Source organism: Martes martes (genome assembly GCF_963455335.1).
Source record: "Martes martes genome assembly, chromosome: 11".
Classification (NCBI taxonomy): domain Eukaryota; kingdom Metazoa; phylum Chordata; class Mammalia; order Carnivora; family Mustelidae; genus Martes; species Martes martes.
This window is the reverse complement of record NC_137899.1, coordinates 77,802,910-77,820,459: the sequence shown is the minus strand read 5'-3', so window position 1 is coordinate 77,820,459 and position 17,550 is coordinate 77,802,910. Positions and strand designations below refer to the sequence as shown.

The window sequence follows — 17,550 nt, the reverse complement described above, 5'->3', positions numbered from 1 at the left end:
CTCATTGGGCCTAAACTTGATAATCTGTCTCTTCAAAATTAGCAAATGTTTTTCTATTATTTCTTATATCTACCTCCTGTCTCTTTTATCTCCTTTTGTGACTCCTATTTGATGGTGCTGAGATTTTTTTTTAACATTACCAGCATTTTAATTTTTCTCAAATATATTATTTATATTTGTAATGTTGCACTCATTTCAGGAAGAGATCTCTGGCTCAATCTTCTAGGTGACTAATTTTTTTCAGCATTTTCCATTCAGTTATTTAGTCCTTTTGTTTGTTTGTTCATTTGTTTTTCTCCCTTCTCTACCTTGATTTTTATTTCCAACTCATCTAACATGTCTTTTTAGGGATATAATACTAAGAAAGAGGAGGGGGTGGGAGAAGAGGGAGAGGGAGAAAGAAAAAGAAAGAAAGAAAAAAGAAAGAAAGCAAGCTTTTGAAACACTGAATCAGAAACTTTCTTGAGAAAATAGTGTTATGTGGAAAAAATAGATATTAATGATTAAGAATTGAAAGTTATTCTGATGAGTTTGTCTTAGGATGTGAAAAATTTTAAGCATACCATAGCCAATTGATTTTTCTTATATTCTATTTTAACATATATAAAATATAATGTATTTTTAATTTATAATCTATGTTTAACCACCAAAACATGTTTTAAAAAAAATAGGAAATACAATTTTAAAGCAAAATAAATAATACTGCCATATTTTAAAAAGCATAATGTCTTTGCTCTTAGTGGCATATACAATAGTGGTGACTCATAGATTCAATGAAATGCTACGAAGCAAATGTCATGATAAAGGACAGCCACATACTTACAAATATGATGTAATGTTTTGAACTTTGTAATTAAAGTGCACTTAATTTATTAAGTAATAATTTCTTGGTTCATATGCAAAGCTAATGTTGATTATGTCTGATCCTGTAGCCTTGCATTGCTATATTCAAACCACGTCAAAAGAAGTTACTTCAATTGTAGTTTAAAGAGTTAGTATTAATTTTTATGTGATCTGCTTACCTAAGTAAAACCGTTCTACTCAGAAGTCTCTGTTAATAGGCCATAGACTATTATTAAATTTTAAGAGAACCCTATTTACCTTGCAAACAGGTAAAATATTTGACTTTAAAAAGTTTTATTTTTTCTTGGTTGGTCAATTATTTGTTTGGACCATTGTCCACAGTATGTGAAATCATCCCTAGGCTACTACTTCTTCTTTGGAAAAAGTAAGAAGCCCGCTGGAATTATAAGTGTTGGGGCAGAGAAGATGACCACAGTTAAGTAGTCTTAGGTGCAAACAGGTCTTGGAACTGCGTGGGGTAAAGCACCAGGTTTGACACAAGGAAAAAGCTTAAAGATCTTTTTTCAACTATTTTCAGATTGCTGTCTAAAAAAGCCTGACTGGTTTCAGTCTCCTTGCAGGAGCCTGAATCTGGCACTATAAATTAAATAACAGTAGAAGCATGGCCTTGTTTTATAGTCAATTTTAGGAATCGTGAACTACAGTGAAGTTCAAATACATCTAGAAAGTGAGATTTAATTGTTAAAAAATGAAGTCTGATGGCGAATAATCATCTAAGCCTGGTAACATGGTCTATTGGGTTAGATAAACAAATGAGTAGAAAAAAGTGTTCAGTATAAGAGGCAATTCCAAATGTCATTCATAAGTAGCTTTCTATGAATTAGGGTCTCAGAGGACTAACTTGTCTTCAAGGGTTCCTATTATAGGTAAATGTTTTCTGTTTCCCATTGCCAGCATCCATGAAAAAGAGGTGGTTTAGAATATGTGCTTACTTTTATATACCTTCAGAAGATGCTAGTGATTTCTTCCATTCCTTCAAGTTGCGAAATACCTCTCTGCCTTAAAACTGGGTGTCTGGGTACCTTCCTATACTCAAACTGATCATAGGGCTCTGTTCCCATTCTTCATCAACTTTTTTTTAAGCAAAAATCCTAGAATGACACAGATGTCTCTTATTCCCATTAACTTCCCTTTCACTTCAGAGGCAGTACACCTCCTTGTCTACTAGAATCGAACATCTTTCCCACAACGGCTCTGTTTTCAATGCTAGCTTAGCACTGAACCAGATTTGACAAAGAATTCCTTGAACATGATCTCATCTTTTTTTTTTTTTTTGGCTTCTCCCCAGCATCTAATATTTATGTTCTGTCATTATTTCAGACAATCCACTTGTGGATTTTTTTTTTTCATTCTCTGTTGTTTTAATTTAATGAAAAAAAAGATAATTTCAAATCTGCATTAAACTAAGCTGAATACAAAGTGTCAGTGAAGGAGGTCTGGTGATCCCATTTACAAAAATATGACCACTGTCCTTTGGCCTTAAAATTTCAGGAAGGACACTTTACATGGCTTTGTGTTTGTATGTGTCAGCTTCAGAGCATAGTACTAGACTCTGGCATCCATCGTTAGATGTTCTTCAGCTATCACAGCATTAAGTCTCTTTAGCAGATCATTTTTTTGGTAAAGACACCCCTTTCGCAAAGTCTCCATGCTTTGGCTTTGGAGGTCTTAAATTTTCAGCAACATCTTTATTAAGTCACTGTCAGGAAGTGCATGGACAGTTTCACATTCCTGGATCTATACATTCAGCTGGAGAATGGTCAGCATCAACTTCATAGCCAGTTTCTTTCTCAAGCTCCAGAAAAGGAACTGCTTCTGGGTTTTCATTATCATCTATGAGACCTTTGGGGAATTCGAGGCATTAGCTTCCCAGTGGCAGATTAAACTGTTTTCCCAGAAGGGCACATTCATCATGAAGAGTTCTTTGCAGTGCTGAGACAACTGCCATACTATCATCCAAATGCCCTCTCCTGGCTGTACTTCTCACAGGTGCCCAAGTTCTTGTTTTACCAGTAAGACCCATGTACATTGTTTTTTTTTTTTTTCAAGCTCGACCCCTTTTCCTTCTGAAATTAACTCCTCTGAAATAATAGTCTGTTCAGTATTTTCAGAATTGGTTGGTTCTTGGTTTTTCATTGTCCACTTTCCGGTTAGTCCTCACCATTCTCAGGGAGGAAGTTCATGACCGAGGTTTAGGGCAAAGGGAAAGGTGCTCTTTTGGGAAAGAGAATGAAAAAAGAAAGGACGAGTCCAAGGCAAAGTCTTGGAAGCCTTTCTGAATCTTGCCAAACGATTTTTAGTCTTCTCTGGAATCGTAAGACAATTATTTGTGTTGTTTTAAGCCACTAAATTTGTGGTAGTTTTTTAGAAGAGGAATAGGAAACTTGTGCAGATGGGAAAGGACATCCTAAGAAGAATCTGCAAAATGCAAAGCCTCGAGGCATGACCTTTTCAGAAATGAGAGAGATCTGGAGAGTTTTGCGTCCGTAGTCTGGTATAAGAATAGCTGAGGAAGAGATTCATACCACTTGAGATAGGTAAGGTTACTTAAAATCAGACAAAGGTCTTCTGCATTTTTAAAGCAGATTTCTATCTTTTAAAATAATTCTGGCAGTAATGAGCTGGAAACACTGGAGATATAAGACCAAGCCTTTTTTTTTTAATATTCTATATGATTTTACTATATTCTAGTCATATTAGCCCTTCACAAATGATTAAATTAGAAGAGCACAAGAGGATAGGTTTAGTTAAACCTAATAATGTCTTCTATCATGCTTTCTTCTTTGTTCATAATGATTCCTTATTTCGTCTTCTTTTCTTATAGGAATGGGCAAAAAAATCATTACAATAAGAGTAGCAGTGTACTGTAATTTCTCCTAGGTACCTTACCATACGGTACCTGTCTCTCTAATTTAATTTAACTTGATCTGTTGAAAATTAGGCTTGTAAGGAAGGGCTCATATGTCATACTCATTAAAATGTCATATTCCTTAAAGAATCTAATTCCAAAGAGACATGCATCCTTTAGTAAGAAACATGTTCATGCTCTACAGATAAGAAGTAAAAATTCAAAAAGGGTCCAATGAACAAAACAAAATGCATTTTAAAGTAATACTGATTATTAGGCAGATCATTTTTGCCTATTCAAATCTTTGGTTTAATAATTCATTTGTCTAGGAAAAGGCAACTGACTTTGGATGAACCCAATTAGATATTTAGGAAAATGTAATTTGTCTAACTATAATAATAAACAACCTAAAATAATTTTCAAATTCATATCCCAAAGGATCTGAAAGTAAAAAGCATTGATGTTCATTTAACATTAATAATAAAAAATGAAAATTAACACCAGCTTGACATACCATTTTATGCTACCTAAAGTACAGATTTTTAAAGTTATCTAATTTAAGAAATCTTGCAGTGAAAATAGTATACATATTCCTCACAAGAAGGATTTACAAACTATATAACATTTTTTTCTATAACAGTTTTATAAAACTAATGTCATATAGAAAAAATCATAAGATGTTCTTTCTTATTGATATTATAATTTATTTTTATAAAAGTAATAATTCAATAAATTATTTTTATCCTTTTCCTATTTTAAATAAATAGTTCATTGGAAATAAAAAAGTAAATTATCATAAAGATGGTAGTTAATGGTACATACTAGATAAAATTTTAAAAATTAAAAATAATGTAATTATTTAACATGAAAGTGTTAAATACATCAACATTGTGAACCATTATACTGCATTAAATATAATGACTATGAAGAGCATATAGAAAAATAAGAGTGGCTTAGTGCAGATAAAATGGAAATATCATAATATTGTGAGCACTATGATAAACTGTGTTTATGTGTAGATTTTGGTATGTTAAACTGAAATGTAATTGATGTGGTTAAATTGTTTTTTTTGGTTTTTGTTTGTTTTTAAGTTTTCTTTTACATTTTTAGGGAGAATTTTTTAAGTTAATGGAATTTCATTTAAAACTAAAGAAGTAATTATCTTTATAAACAATATGAATTCCAGATATATCTTAAAAATTCTTGTTTGAAAATTGCAGAAAACTGACAGAAAAATTGCCTTTTTAATTCCCTAAATATTTTAGGTGTTTTATTTTTTGACTGAGCTTTAAGTGTAGGAGTAGCTATATTGAAACAATATTTTAAAGTGTTTTTGTATAAAATAAATGACTACTCTTGCTTTTAGGCATGGTATTATCACCTGTTTCATGATATCATGAAACATATTTCATGAATCATATTTCAGAGATTTTTTCCTTCTTTCCATCAATATTGTATATTTAATTAATACTGCCAAAGCCTATAAGAAATCCCTTGGAGAGATCTTTGTATCCCCAGAATAGCCGACATGATAGGTGGAGGTGCAAAGAAGCATGTGTCACCTGAGATGGTTTAATCTGTGTCCAGACATTTAGGTTTTCTAAAGTTCTGCTATTCATAATAATTTTTCTTTTTATATGGTATCTAGACTACTAATTCAATTTTCTATTCTTATCAAACTGGCTAGAAAATTTAGAACATGATAAAAAGATCCTGTTAGGTAGAGGCACCAATGCCTTATACCTGGTTTTGATATTCACAAGTGCTTTACTTCTATTATGACATGTACAATTAGATCTTGGTAAAGTTTCTCTATCATATTTAGGCATTTTTTCTTGTAGTCCAGTTTCACTTAAGTTTCTATTTTCAATTTCACTCAAATTCATAAAATACTTTTTTTTTTGGCCTTAACTATGCTTATTTTTTTTACCATGCACTTTTGGAACAAATGTTAGTTGTTCATGATGAATTATTTTATCTAAACATTATTGACTTCAATTTGTCATTATTTTACTCAAATTCTTTGCATTTAAGCTCATAACTAAAATTTCTCTACTCATTTTGTGTACTCTGTCAAGCTGTAATGTTACCCTAATGATGGATTGATATCTTATTTAATGGGCTTATTTGGATTGGATGGATTGATATCTTATTTAATGGGCTATGAATATTTTCGTTCAATGAAAGTTAACTAAAACACCCCCCAAATTATATGAACCTGGTACCTTGTTTACAAATAAGTATTTTAAAAATATTTCCCGATGGGTAATATGGATATTATTTTATGTCTATGAGGTCTACATCATTTTGTATCCATTTCAGTCATTTTTTGAGCATGAATTTCTAAGTTTCTCTAAATGACTATACTTCTTTAGTTTGTGTTCTCTTGGGATTATATATATATATTTTTTCCTTCTCAGTTAATTTACTTATTTATTTATTTATGACGGAGAGAGAGAATGTGTGCTAGTTGGGGAGGAGAGTACAGGAAAAGGGAGAAAAAGAGAATCTCAAGCAGACTCCACTCTGAGCACAAATCCCCATATGAGGCTGGATCCCACAAGTCTAAGATCATGACCTGACCTGAAATAAAGAGTCAGACACTTAACTGACAGAGCCACCCAGGTGTACTAATATCCTGCTTCAGCTCAGGTCCTGATCTCATGGCTCCGGATTTGAGGCCCTAGGTCAGTCTCCACACTCAGTGGGCAGTCTGCTTCTCCCTCTCTCTTTTCCCCTCCCCCTGCTCATGCTCTCTCTTTCTTAATTATTAAAAAAAGAAGAAACATTTTAAACTTAGATTTACTTATATTCCTTAGATTATATTAAAAAGGTTATTCTTTCTTTAATTTCCAGAAATTTTCTAATTTCAAATTTACTTTCTTCTTTGACCCAGATTTTCATTAAAAGACTATTCATTCTCAGGGTTTTCATGCTTTTCCTATCTTCCTTCAAGTCTTTTCCTAATTGTCACTTTCCAGTGACAATTTCCCTGACCACACTCCACCTCCAAACTTGTCCTCTTTAATCTTTTCCTATGCTTGGTTTTTCGCCATAACACTTATCATTACTTAAAATATTGCATATTTTAATTCTTTTTTTTATAGTCCATCTCTCCCTCCTAGTAAAAAGTAAGCTCCAAGAGAACAAATGTTTGCTAAGTTTTTGCTAAGTTGCTAAGTTTGCTAGGTTTTTTCTTGCTCTCTCCTTAAAATGCAAAGATCTTCCCTGCTGAAAGAATATATGAAGAGTTTATTTACTTATTTGAGAGAAAGAGAGTGAGAGAGATCATGAAAGGGGAGAGGGTCAGAGGGAGAAGCAGACTCCCCACTGAGCAAGGAGCCCCATGTGGGACTCAAACATGGTATTATAGATCATAACTTGAGCAGAAAGCAGTTGCTAGCATAACTGAGCCACACTGGTGCCCAACACATATATTTTTGAGTTAATGAGTCAATGAATAAATGGGCTTTGATGGCAAAAGATTTTGGCTTATTTGCATGCTGTTGATCTTCAGACTTCTCAGTTTCCGCTAATAAACTCAGTTTCAGCATCATCATGATTGACTGTGAGAACTGAGTAGGAGACCGTGTAGAACTCAGTTCTCAAATTCGTGAGAAAAATTTGCAACGCAGGATGATGTTTTTTGTAGGGCTTGGAGAAAGTGGGGGTGCAACTGGATGCAAACTTGGTGACTTGGGAACCATTTTAACTTTATAAGGGAGCCCACTGTGAAAACCTTATATCTCCCGATTATCAAGGATGGCAGCTAAATTGGTAAGTGTGGAGTCTATCTTTGCCTATTTGCTGCACACAAGTACTGGAGTAACCAAAGCCTTTCACTGAACCCACCATGAGAAGGATTTATACTGTTGGGTTCAGGAACATGTATACCTGCTTAACCTTGAGAATGCAGCCCCCTCAGTACTCTTCCTAAGAGATACCCTGACTTCTTAAAAGTCTTATGGCAAATTTCCTATTTTTCACTGCATTATCTTTCTTTTCCCCTTTGTTAATCTACGCCTGGTAAATAAACATTCATTCACAGATAGACATTCTTGGGTAGTAAGCAGTCTTACGTGTTTTGAAACAAAGTCCACAAAAACTCAAGTTGGTAAAGGGGCCAGAATACAGTAATCCCCACTTCTCTGTGGTCTTGCTTTCTAGGATTTCAGTTACCCTCCCTCACTCAACCATGGTCAGGAAGCAGATGATCCTCCTTCTGATTATTGTCAGGTCAATATTAGCCCAGCAGCTCATCACAAGTCCTTCATCATTTACCTCACTTCCTCGTCACATAGGCATTTTATCACCTCACATCATCACTAGAGGAGTAAGGACAGTACAAATAAGATATTTTGAAAGACCATATTCATGTAACTTTTATTACAGTGTGTTATATTTATTCTATTGTATTATTAGTTATTGTTGTTAATCTCTTACCATGCCTAATTTACAAATTATACTTTGACATAGGTATATATGTAGAGGAAAATCATAGTATGTATAGAATTCAGTATATCTGTGGTTTCAGGCATTCACTGCAGGTCTTGGATCAAAATCCCCATACATTAGGGGGGACCACTATAGTTTAAAGGAAAGGCATCCAAATAAAAATGCAATTGTTGTGTTGATTAAATAGGGTAAACAGAAAATAACTGTAGAAATTTAAAATATTCCATTTCTTAATTATTAAACATAATTAAGTAATGGAAGACAAGACTTGGAAGGGTGAATAGAGAAAATATTCCACAGAAATAAAAAATGTAAAAATAACTAATAAAATCATACAAGACAAAAAGAAAAGATTCCAAACATTCAAATAGAATAAAAACAGATGGTACACCAAAGATAGAGAGAGAAGTGGGGGGGGGGGGTGGAGGGAGGAAATTAGGATAGACTCATAACAGTGAGAAATATGATTCCATTACTCATAATATATTCATGATATTCACAATATATTCAACCACTTGCTCAATCTTAGAATGCACAAAAGAGATTTCAGAATTACAAACATAAATTCTATAAAAAGAATCCTACTAGCTAGAGTTTCATATTTCTTTAACTGTTTGTGCTTAACTTAAGGACATATAGTCCAAATACAGTGCTCAAGATTTACTTGGATTAGTTCTTTTATCCTCTTCAGAGTGAGTTTGGTTATGCCATTTATGTGAATTCAGTTTAGTCCAACTCTTTGTTTGAATTCCATTTTTCATGGTACCTTTACCAGAACTGTTCATAGTTTTCATTTATCTCCCTCTCCCAAACTGTTTCTCAAAGAGACTGATTCACTCCTTTCTCTCTCTCCCTTTCCCTTTTTCTCTCTCCCTCTTCCCCCTTCCCTTTCTCCCCACAATGTAAAAATCTTTCAATAATCAGAAACATATCAAAATATATATGAATAAAACTGACACAATATGACATCCTTCATTCCTTCTTTTTTTTCCCAACTGTGGTCCATCCAACTATCTATAGGCAAGCAATCCCATGCAACTATGGTTTAGTTCTCCCATTTCTTAGAGAATAGCCACAAATATATTTTCCTACTACCTCCCTTATTTTTTTTAAAGATTTTATTTATTTGACAGAGATCACAATTCCCTTATTTTTTAACACAACATGAAACATATTATTATTTTTTCCACTTAAAATATGCCCCCCATCACTTCTTAGCCTTTTGGCTAAAATCAAGTGTAAAATATGCCCTATAATCATGCTAATGTTCCTAATTATTTTTACAGCTTCATAGTACATCATAGTACCTTGTATCTATATCCATTGCTGACTTAGCTAATCCTCTAAGTTTGTGCACTTAATTTCCCATAGTTTTTCAATTACAAATAATGCTCCAATTATGTAGTAATGTTACAGTATGTGGTACTACATATATAGCATATACATATATATATCAGAATTATTATAAATATATTATATATTTGAATTAATATGTATATGTTTATACTTTATATTTTATATTCATTATTTAATAATAAATAAATTCTTTCATATTATTTAATATATTAAATTAGATATTATTTAAATATTAAAATAAGGTTATATCCCCTAGTTAAATTTGTGGAAGTGAGATTAATGGGTTAAAAAAATATGTAGATTTATTGGGTATTATCAAATTCCCTTCCTTAGGGATGTGACATCCCTCAGCAATATATAGGAGTCATAGTCTCACCACACAGCCTCACCACAGAGTGAGCTGTAATATCTCTCTCTCTTTCTCTATCTACTTATCATCTACTTACCTACCTACTAAATACATATGGATCTACCTATATAACTTGTAGCTTATCTGAATTTTGCCAGTCTTGTAAATGAAAAATATCTCAGTATTGTTTTTACATTTCCCTTATTGTAAGGAAAGTTACACAATTTTTCATATATGTAAGGGCTTTTTTGTATTTTTAAATAAATTTTGTTTATTTCTTTGCCTATTTTTTGGAGTTTTTTGAGGACTTAATTTTTTAAACAGTTTTGAGTTCACAAAATTGAGAGGAAAAATACCTTTGCTCCATTATATTGCCTCTGCTACTGTCAAAGACTAGTTGACTATATTTATGATTGTCTATTTCTAAGTTCTTAAGTCTGTTCTATAGATCTTTTAGTCCATTATTCCACCAATACCACCTTCTCTTGATTACTGTAGCTTTATAGTAAGTTTATAATGGGTTAATGTTAGTCCTTATCTTTTCTTCTCCTTCAATATTGTATTGGCTGTTTTGGTTCCTTTGCTTCTCTTTATAATCTCTAAAATAAGTTTGTTGATATCTACAAAATAATTTGCTGAGACTTTGACTGGGATTACATTACATTTATAGATCAATTTGGGAAAAAGTGATATCTTGACATTACTGAGCATGCTTATCCATGAACATGTAATATATCACTATACTTTGATGTCCTTCATCAGAGATTTTTTGGTTTTCCTTATACTGATTTTATACATATATTGTTAGATTTATTTATAAGTGTATCATCTTTTGAGTCCTAATGCAAATGGTATTTATTTTTAATTTCAAATTCCACTTCTTCACTGATGGTATACAGAAAAATAATTGATTTTTATTTTGTTAACTTTATACACTGAAACCTTACCATAAATCTTATTAACTGGAGTTTTTTTTTGTCATTGTTTCAGATTTCTACATAGATAATCACATCACAGCAAAGACAGTCTTATGTCTTCTTTCTAAATAAGTATACCTTTCATTTCCTTTTCTTGTCTTATCACACTAGCAGGAAAACCTTGAACTTTTTACCAGTAATTATGATGTTAGCTACAGGGGTTTTTTGGTAGATATTATTTACCAAGTTGAGGAATGTACCCTTCTATTCTTTGTTTCTTAAGAGTAATGATCATGAATAGTTATTAGTTTCATCAAATAATTCTTCTGCAGCTGTTGATATGATCATGGGTTTTTTTTCTTTTTCCCCTGTTGATGTTAGGGGATACAGTCACTGATTTTAAAATACTGAAAGAGCCTTACATATCTAGGATATATCCCATTTTGTCATGGCATAATTCTTTTTACATATTGTTGAATTAAATATGCTAATATTTGTTGAGAATTTTTATATCTTTGTTCATGAGAGTTACTGATCTAGAGTTTTCTTATAATGTTTTTGCCTGCTTTTGGAGTAGACTGCAGAGTAATGCTGGCCTCAGAGAATGAATTAGAAGTGTTCCCTCTGTTTCTATCTTCTGAAAGAAATTGTAGAGAATTGATTTAACTCTTTAAATTTTTGGTGGAATTCACTGATGAACCAGTCTACATCCAGGGGTTTCTGATTTGTACTTTTGAATTGGCTAATAGCCACCAATGCATTGAATGTTAATGTGGAGAGTAGAATACCCCTTTCTTCTTCTTTTTTATGTTATTGAGAATATCACTCATGTTTCTGCATCTACTGAGATACTGATTTTAGGGTTAAGATTATATAAATTGCATGTGTCATGTTAAAAAAATTAGACACCAATTATTATAACCTTGATTTTTTTTCTCCCCACCAGGAATGGGATAAAAATTATGCAAAGGTTTTTCCATCATCTCTGGGGACAGTCAGGTAATTTTCTCCTTAGATTTATTAATACAGTGTAGAGAAAAGAGTTAACATATCAGACCTCATGGCTGTTCTTTGAAAAACCTGTCTATAAGTGGGACCCTTGGCTGGCATGTAGGAGCTTGGATTTTGGGAGGATCTTCATCACTCTAATGGATGAGTGGCTTATTGCCTAAGCTTTTTGCACAAGCAATGTGGTTTACAGGAACTCCTTTGTTTTCCTACAGGAGTCTGGAATTTTGAGAAATGTTAGATAGAAGATGCCTGTGTAACCAGCCTGTCACAGAAACCCTGGACACTCAGCCCCTGATGAGCTTCTCTGGTTGACAATATTTCACACAGGTTGTCAAAACTTGTTGCTGAGAGAATTAACTATAGCTTTTGTGCCTTCACTGGAAAAGGACTCTGGGAAACTTGTACTTGGTTTTACCTGGATTTTTCTTCATATGGCTTTTCCCTTTGCTGATTTTCTTTCTATCCGCTCACTATAATAAATCATAACTATGAATATCACTATATGCTGATTCTGTGAGTCTTAGCAAATCATCCAAACAAGAGTTGGTCTTGGGGATCTCTAACACATATAGTGTTTTATGTTAGTGGATCTCCTAATACTGTATTAATATTATATTTCTAGAATAAATCCCACTTGATTGTGCCACATTAGTTTCTAATGAGGTGTTGTATTCTGTTTCCTATTATTTCTAGAACTTCTGAATCAATATTAATAAGTGATATTGGCTATAACTTTCATTTTTAACTCTATCATGTTTAGATATAAATATATTTATTCACAAAAGGAATTAGAAGTTTTCATTTTCTATGAGCTGGGAAAGTTTGAAAAGCACTGGGACTATCCAGCCTTTGAAATTTTGAAGGGAGTTTTCCTTTGAAATCATGTGGCTTGATGATTTATTGTGAAGAAATTTCTTGATAAACTTGCCTATTCTTACATGGAAATTAGCCTATTTAGGTCTTTGATGTATACTAGGGTCACTTTTTATTTTACTTTATTTTAAATTTAATTCCAGTATAGTTAACATACAGTGGCACATTAGTTTCAAATGTACAATGCAGTGATTCAACAATTCTATACATTACTCACTGCTCAGCATGTTAAGTGTACTCTTAATCCCTTCACCTATTTCACCCATCCCCCTGCCCACATCCCCTCTGGTAACATCAGTTTGTTTTCTAGAGTTAAGAGTCTGTTTTTTGGTTTGTTTCCTTTTTCCTTTGTTTGTTCTGTTTCTTAAATTACACATATGAGCGATCATATGGTATCTGTCTTACACGGACTCATTTCACTTATCATTATACTCTCTAGATCCATCCATGTTTTTGTTCTTTCCTATGGATGAGTACTGTTCTGTTATATATATAATATATATGTATCTCATATCTTCTTTATCCATTCATCTGTTGATAGACACTTGGGTTGCTTCCATAATATGGCTATTGTAAATTTTTCTGTAATAAGCATAGGGATGCATTTGCCTTTTCAAATTAGTGTTTTTTTATTTTTTGGATAAATAACCTGTAGTAGAATTACTGGATCATGTAGTAATTCTGTTGTTAATTTTTTGAGGAACTTCCATACTGTTTTTTACAGTGGCTATGCCTATAGTACGATCAGTTTTGATAAAACATTTCCCTAGAAAATTCCCATTTCTTCTTTCAAATATATTACAGAATAAGATTGTTTTATAATGTATTCAATTTTAATGACTACCCCTCCCTTCTTATTTTGATTACTTATGTTTACTTGTTTTCTTCAAGGTGTCTTGTTACTGGGTTTTTTTGTGAACTTTCCTCAAAAGTATCATCTGTTACTTAGTAATCATATATCAACAATTTTCCTATTTCTACACTGTCGATTTTTGCTTTTATCTTCATTCTTTCCTTGTTTTTTCTTTCGTTTCACTTGTTTTTCTATCCCTATACTATCTCTGATCTTAGAATTTCATTCACTTATATTTTTAACTTTTGTTTATAAAATGGTTTAAGTTTTTCATATATTCTGTTATAGAATACTTCATTACCACTAATTTTTAGAAAAATAATTAAATTTAGATTGTATTTTATCTTTTGTCAAAGAGTTTAATAAAAAAATAGAAAAGTTACAGAAATAGTTGAGATCTAGTTTACATACAAATATAATACATTACAAACATTAAATAGTCCACTTGTTTTAAATTTCTAGATTAACCATGAGTAGCTGCAACAATTGTACAGTACAAAAGCTATAAATAGCCTTCACTTTTCACTAGAAAACTTCCTATAACAGAATATGAAACAGCTTGAAACTAATGGGAAGATCACATGTTGGAAATAGAGCATCTTGACTTTCCTATTTCTACCTGATGGAGGCCAAAGAATTTCAATAGTTCACAGGCTATGCGGAGACAAATTAGAAAAGAAACATAAAATAGAGATATTTGTGTAGAGTACATTGCTCAGAGATGCAACAAATTGGTCTTTCTAAAAATGATACGGTGCAATGGAGACAGCTAAGAGCTTGTTAGCAATGCCTACAGGTCTCAAGGGGTTTAAACTGTTCAGAAACAGAACAGAACACAGTTCGGTATATTTTCAGAGAGACTCAAAAAGTTTTTGCAAAACTCACTCTGCAAATCTTCAGGGAAAAACACACTTTTTTACTGCTTTCTGGTTAACTTTCTCTATTCTTAGAATAATCCTCAAAACCATTTTGGGGTGGTCCCCATAGCCCACGAATCTGGCAATATTGATGGGAGTCATGCCATTCTGACAGCTGGACCTGACTGGAGGAAGTGTTAGTGGGGAAGTGTGTCACTTTTAATTATGGTAGGCAGATCTCCTGAAGTGACATTGATTATGAAGTGTGTTCTGTATATTTTTGTCTATTTTTTTTCTTTTTGTTATTTACCTGCATACAAGCATCTCGTATTTAATGATGATTCCTATATATTTATATCCCTTGTATTTCTCTAGTGTCTTTATTGCCCCTGCATTCTCTCTCCCACATGATATACTTCCTCATATAGACCATTGAAAAACTTTTCACTATTCCATGTAGTTTCCCTTCAGTAATTGATAAATCTTTTAAGCCTTCCTGGTCAAGGCACCACCCTCTTTCACCCGAATTATTACAGTAATATCCTAACTAGCCTTTCTGATTTTTGCTGTTGTTCCTCTACAGTCTATTCTTAATGTGACAGCTATTGTGATAATGAAGTGTCTCTCCTCTGTTGAAATGTTTCCAATACAATGGTTTCTTGTGTTTTTAAGAGATAAAGCCAAATTATTTAAAATGACCATGGAAATCCAACATTCTGAATCTTTCTTATATCTCCCTGACTTTACCTTTTACCACTTCTCTCCTTTTTTTAGCATTTCACACACCCCAGATACAGTGATTGTAGAGGTATTAAATTGAGTTTGCTGCCTGTTTCATCAAAGTTTTTCTCAAGGCAAAGGGGATAGAGAAGTTTCTGAAATTCCTATAGGAAGTATATTATAGTTCCACTTAAAATAATGTAAACATTTAATCAATTTTAGGGGCTCTTTTTTTTCTTTTAATAAGTAACAAAATTTAAATGTGGTTTCAGAAAAAAATTTTCATTGAGATCAGGAATCTCTGTTCACTTATGATTGTGGATAGTTACTTAAGTATATTTAAATTTCCATTATTGGACTTTTACTTTATAGTCATTACACTGGAGTCAAAAGCTGCTAAATTATATTAGCTTACCAAGATAAAGCAGTTAGTTAAGATTAATTTTGTCAAGGATAATATTTTATTTGTAAAAACTGTATTACAAATGATTCTTTCATGTAAATATTACTGTTTGTCCATATTTACAGGCCCCTTTAAAAGATATATACAGGGTGCCTGGATGGCTCAGTCAGTTAAGCATCCAACTCTTGGTTTCGACTCTCGTCATGATCTCAGAGTTTTGAGACTGAGACCCAAATCAACTCCATGCTTGGTGGGAATCTGCTTGAGATTTTCTCCTTCCTTCCTCCTCTATGTCTCCTCCTGCTCACACACATGCTCTCTCTCTTTCAATAAATGACATCTTTAAGTAAATAAAAAAGATAAAAACATTACCAATAACATATAAATGCATGGGATTTTAAACCTCTTCAGGAAACAGTTTTAAAGAAAAGGGAGGGTATAATTTTTGGGAAACTTTTTATTGAGAGTCTTGGATAGCATTATCCTGTTTAATTATTATAATAAAGGAAGTGAGAATTTTAATCCCATTTACAAGGAAATTGAGTCTCAGAAAGGCAAAATGGTTCTTTCAATGTCATAAAGCATGTATGCATCAGAAGTGGGACTTAAATCATTTCTCTCTATAAATATTCTGCTCTTTCAACTGTACTGTCCAATGGTTTCTTAAACAACTGTAATGATTTTTGATATAATGACCATATATATGTATTCATTGGTTTTAAAATCTTTACATATCAGTAAAATGTTTAATATCTGATTATATTTTAAATTGAATTCATTAAAATAGGCATTTAAACATATACTATTATATATCACGTAAATATTTTAAGTGTAGCATTTTTTTTTCTTAAAGGAAGATTTTAGCAATTGGGATATTTTTTGAAAAAAATAGTTTCTTTTTCTGAAGTATAATTGATATACAGTAAAACTTGCTCTTTTCTTTAAAGATTTTACTTATTTATTTGAGAGACAAAGAAAGAGAGAGCATAAGTGTAGTGAATGACAGAGAAGTCTCCTGCTGAGCAGGGCTCAATCCTGGGACTCTGGGATCTTGACCCCAGCTGAAGGGAGACACCTAACCGAGCTACCCAGGTGACCCCAAACCCACTCTTTTTGATGTAGCTCCATAAGTCTTGATAAAGGTACTCAGAAGTATAGTTATCACTGCAATTGAGATACAGAACTGTTTCACCACTACAAAATACTGCAGTTTGCCTCCTTGTGTTTCAATCCCTATACTACCACTTCTAACTCCTAATAATTACTAATCTGTTTTTATGTTTCTGTTTTGTTGTTGTTGATCCTACCATTTTTCCTTTTCCAGAATATCATATAATTGGGATCATGTTAAATGTAGCCTTTTGAATCTGGCTTTTTTACTAGCATAATGTATTTGAAATTTATGCTGTTGCATAGATCAGTGGTTTATTCTTTTTCATTGCTAAATAAATATTTCATTGCATGAATGTATCACAATTTATTTATTCATTTACTAATAAAGTTTCCTTCCATTTTTGGCAATAATGAACCAAACTACTATGAAATTTTGGGAAGATTTTTGTTGGACATAAATTTCATTTCTGTTGGGTAAATATCTAAGAACAGATTACTGGGTTTTATGTAAGTGTGGCTTAATTTTATAAGAATCTGCCAAACCACTTCAAGAGTAGTTGCACTGGAAAAGTAGATTTAGTATTGTATTGTGAATCCATCTGTTCAATACCAGATTTCCTAATACTAATACTGTATTTTAATCTACTATGAAAAGCCATGCTATAGAAAAATTTAGCCTATTATCCTAAACATTATTTATTTATTTATTTTAAAATTTTATTTAGTTATTTGACAGAGAGAGAGACAGGTCACAAGTAGGCAGAGAGGTAGGCAGAGGTGGGGGGGAAGCAAGCTCCCTGCTGAGCAGAGAGCCCAGTGCGGGACTTGATTCCAGGACCCCGAGATCATGACCTGAGATGAAGACAGAGGCTTAACGCACTGAGCCACCCAGGCACCTGTATCATAAACATTTTCTATGTTAGTCATGTTG

At 32.6% G+C, this 17,550-nt stretch overlaps 1 pseudogene across 1 annotated transcript; it reads right to left on the bottom strand.

Moving 5' to 3' along the window:
- Positions 1-2,343: 2,343 nt before the first annotated feature.
- On the bottom strand, positions 2,344-3,000 carry LOC308352195 (ADP-sugar pyrophosphatase-like; annotated as a pseudogene). The gene has a single exon. The product of its transcript is annotated as an ADP-sugar pyrophosphatase-like (transcript).
- Between the last annotated feature and the right edge of the window lie 14,550 nt (positions 3,001-17,550).